This window comes from Solanum tuberosum, unplaced genomic scaffold, assembly GCF_000226075.1.
Source record: "Solanum tuberosum cultivar DM 1-3 516 R44 unplaced genomic scaffold, SolTub_3.0 scf00246, whole genome shotgun sequence".
NCBI classification, from domain to species: domain Eukaryota; kingdom Viridiplantae; phylum Streptophyta; class Magnoliopsida; order Solanales; family Solanaceae; genus Solanum; species Solanum tuberosum.
Window position 1 is genome coordinate 777,993 of NW_006239169.1, and position 5,054 is coordinate 783,046.

Consider the following 5,054-nt stretch of genomic DNA (forward strand, 5'->3'; position numbering starts at 1 on the left):
AACAAAATTATTGCTCCAAAAAATGAAAGTGTAAAAACAAAAACTTGAGGACTTATTTAATTATTGTTAAAAATTGATTAAAAATTTGTCACCTACACTTAATAATTAAAACTAGAGTCACTCTTTTTACATTTCAACACTTTTTTGTCACCTAAAACGCAATTGGAGAAGTAGCTCCAAATGAATTTTCTTTTTAGAATGGGTATAGAAAATGGGTTAAATTCTTTTGGGTTTAAGATAGATAGATGGGTCGGACATGGTTTTAAAATGGAAAATGAGTCATTTTTTAAGAAATCGAGTCAATTTTGTTTGATTTAGGGATTTCCGTCAATTGAGGGGTATAAATGGAGAAATTAGTAACGGTGATGGTATGAATAACTTTGTTTCAACGATAGGGGTATATTTAACTAATAAACTAAAATTGAGGATATTTTTGACCCTTTTCCCTAAAAATAATCAAGTGTGTGTGTATATATATATATACTAAAAAATAATTTATTCAACTCTCTTATTTATCAAGTAAATTTTTTAAATTTCATCATTTGATTCTCTTAATAACAAATTTGTGTTTAAAATTTATTATTATTGAAAAGTAAAAAAATTATTTTATTTTCCCACATACAAAAAATGGAGTTATCTTTTGGAGAGTTATTGCTCCAATTTATTTATAATAATTACAACAATAATATTGTAATAATAGGAATAATTATTTTGATGTTGTTAAACTTTTATTGTCCCATATATATATATAAATTGAAAAAATTTATCTAACTCTTGATACTTTTTCTACATCTTGAACACTACATACTCATTTTTTTTTAAAAAAAAATATTTCTTCATCGCTATCTGATAATCTTAATACGACAAAATTATGTGTTTAATTTTATTTTATTTTTATTGTAAAAGTATAACCTCAACGGTAATGTTTCACTGTAGCAACTTAAGTATCTCTTTTCACAATGCACACTATAAGAATGAAAGTTTAAATATAAATTAAAATATTAATGGATCTTATGCGACACAAATATGTATCAAATGAGTGTCACTACGTGCATCGGATATCAAAAAAAAAATGAGCATCGGATATCGAAAAAAAATCTCTAACTTTTGAATTTTGTGTATAACTATGTTCGAATATAATTCAAAATATTTTTTCCCTCACGATGATTTTAGCACAAATATATTTTGATTTTCTTGTTTCTATTATATAGTCATTTATACAAAAAAAGAAAAGTCACATAATTTACGATAAAGTAGATTTAATATTAATGGTTGAATCAATAATATTGCTATAAAATCATGAAATTTAGTATGAAACTATGATAATTAGATTGTTTATTTAACTAAAGCTTTTCATATCAATTTTTATATTTTCATCTTTTTTATCAGCAATTTTAAATTGAAACTGTAGCATGAAACTTTTTTAACAATTTTTCTGAATAGATAATATCAGAATCGTAACTTAATTTGTATTTCTCCCTTTTATTATATTATTTATAAGAATATTTATCAAATAATGGCATTAATTATTTAAAAATATATTTAATATTTTCTTATACACACGCGAAGCGCGGACAAGTACACTAGTAATTAATTATACATGCTCACCCGTGAAGCAAACCGACAAAAAATTAAATAATTAAGAGTAATTATAAACCAATATTTTTTAGTTTAACATCAAGATATTAAAGAATCTAAAAATTTGAATTCACTTGTTGAACAACGAAGCTTAGGATTTTATTTATCATTGATGTGAGACATTTCTTTCATTATTATCCTCATATATACCGTACAAATCCAAATTCTTTATATGAGATTTCATGATCCAATTCGGTGTGTCACATGCTCACATTCATGAATAGAAAATAATTTCCACCTCCGCAATTGTTTGGTTTCCTGGGAGCCCACATCAGGTTTGTCTTTAATGTCATGTTAAATTAGATTTTGAGTACAACTCACACTTTAAAAATTAATTCAAAAGAAAGAAAATTATCCAAATCTTGTAATTAAGAAGCCTATAATTTCATTCATTCACTAACATAAAATATTTCATTTGTTAGTTACTTTTCTAATTTGATTTTCATCACTCAAATTTACGAAATCAATAGTTTTGTCATCGATTTAATTAATTGTCAATCGGCTAAGTTGAAAGAATATTGATATAAAAAAACAAAAAAAACCTAGGCTTTCAAATTATATACCATATGAGCCTATTGAAATAAGACCGAAAAACATAGTCTATTTTAATTTTGAGAAAATTTTAGAAATAGCAAACATAATAAAGCTCTAATAACTGCGCTCCATAGCTATAGTTCTGTTTGATATGGAGGCTGTGGTTTGTATATTTCGCTTGCGAATATACCAATAGGATAAATATATACAAATTATGTATTATACATTTATGAATTTTTCAGAACTCCATTTATATATTTCGCTTGTCAATATACAAACAAGGTAATTTATTATAAATAATAAATCGTATACAAATAACTAGGGTAAACATATACAAAATTCTGGATTTTTACTATCAGGAACCGAATTATACAAATTCTAGATTTATACAAATTATGCGAATTATACAAATCAGGTCAATAGCAAGAATTGAAAAAATTATAGCCGCAAATTACAATTTTCTAAAACTATAGCTATATCACCTAATACAGGCTAAATATTTACTATTTTGTATAATTTTTCCATTAATTTTTAACGTATTAGCTTGAGTCGGGAGAGCGAAAGTATAAAATTTTTGCACTTTTGACCTTATTTTGTGCTAATTTTTAGTTTTTGTGTTCGAGATAAATAACTTTCTGATAACACATATATATACATATATTGCACTTATGTCCTTATTTTGTGCTAATTTTTAATTTTTGTGTTCAAGATAAATAACTTTCAGATAACACATATATATACAAATATTGCACTTTTGTCCTTATTTTGTGCTAATTTTTAATTTTTGTGTTCAAGATAAATTATTTTCTGATATATATATATACATACTTGCATTATAATATCCGCAACTTATGCCTTACATGACTTTTCTCCTTTACAGAATATATATTTTACTAGATATAAATTCGACCGTTGAAGAACAAAAATTGAAAACTCGCTTATTAAGTGATAATTCTTGCAATTTCATTAGTTCATAAAAAATATAAACAAAAATTACTATATTATTGAGTATATGACTTTAACAAATGTATCCAGTATCCACTGCTACCTATGAAAAAGATAAGGGAAAAGGGTCAAAAACACCCCTTAATTTTGTTTTATTGGTAAACTATGCTTTTACCGTTAAAGTGAAGTTAGTTTTTTCCCTACCGTTACTAATTTCACCATATATACCCCTCATTTGACGGAAAGCCCCAAATCAACTCAAATTGTTCAATTTTGATTAAAATAACCCGATTTTCTCTTTTCATTCAATTGAATTAATATTTTTTGAGCTATTAAAAATATAATAGATATAAAAATATTCCAAAAAAAATAAAATTACATAAATAAATTTTAAAAAGAATATATTTACATAAATAAATTTTAAAAAAGAAAAAACCAATGAAAATTGGGGGAAAATAAGGCTCTTTTATTATTATTATTATTACGTATTACATAAATAAATTTAAAAAGAGAAAACCAACAAAAACTGAAGAAAAATCTATATATATAATAAAGCTAGATATAGGCTATGACCTCTATTCTTATATATATATATATATATATATATAAAATAAAAATAAAGCTAGATATAGACAAAGTGACGTGACACCTCTCTATGATCTCTATTCATATTTAATTTTTTTCTCCTTTTTTGGGGGCATTTTTATGTTTTTCTCATCATTTTTAATTTAGTTATAATTTATATGTAATTAATGTTTTGTTGTAAATATATTATATTAATGTGGATGTCCATAACTTCAAGGTGTAATTTCACCATTATATGTAATAATACTCACACCTTCACCATCTCCTCATTTATCTTCTACACCCCTTGATCTTCCCTACATTCTCAAAAATTAATATCATGTTTATTGTTATCTCTTTGTATGTCTTTTTATAACAATATAAATAGAGGTCTTGAGATTGTATTATGCACTTGAAGATTTGGAAAACACTTGAATATACTTGGAAGAATAAGAAAACTCTCTCTTGTCTCTCTACATTTCTTGTCTTTTTTTCTCACTTATGTTATTACTCTTTTCAGTTTTGTTTTAATACATGTTTTCATTCTTGAAAAGTTACATCTAATGGTATTTACCTTCATAAAAATAAATGTATTGATACTTTTATGCCTATCTTAGTGGGGGTTCGGGCGAACCCAATAGCTTTTATGTAAACTCTATACTTGTATTAAAAAATTAAATAAATATATATGTATATTAACTTGTGAACCCCTTAGCAAAACTAATTGATGGCTTAGTGGTAAGGAAGGGGTCTTGGGAATGCTTTCCCATGCTAGAGTTGTGGGTTTGAACCTCTTCGGCTATTTATGCAAACCTCACAAATAAAAATTAATTAAAAAAATATAAGATCAACAATTAGAAAAAGCAAAAAAAAAAAAAGAAGAGAAGTTCCACTCATCTTAAAATAAAAAAGATTGCTATTTATGCAAATTTCACAAATAAATTAAAAAATATATAAGATTAACAATTAGAAAAGGCAAAAAAAAAAAGAAGAAGTTCCACTCATCTTAAAATAAAAAAGATTGCTATTTATGCAAATTTCACAAATAAATTAAAAAATATATAAGATTAACAATTAGAAAAGGCAAAAAAAAAAAGAAGAAGTTCCACTCATCTTAAAATAAAAAAGATTGCTATTTATGCAAATTTCACAAATAAATTTAAAAAATATATAAGATTAACAATTAGAAAAAGCCAAAAAAAAAAAAAGTTCCACTCATCTTAAAATAAAAAAGATTGCTATTTATGCAAATTTCACAAATAAATTTAAAAAATATATAAGATTAACAATTAGAAAAAGCCAAAAAAAAAAAAAGTTCCACTCATCTTAAAATAAAAAAGATTGCTATTTATGCAAATTTCACAAATAAATTT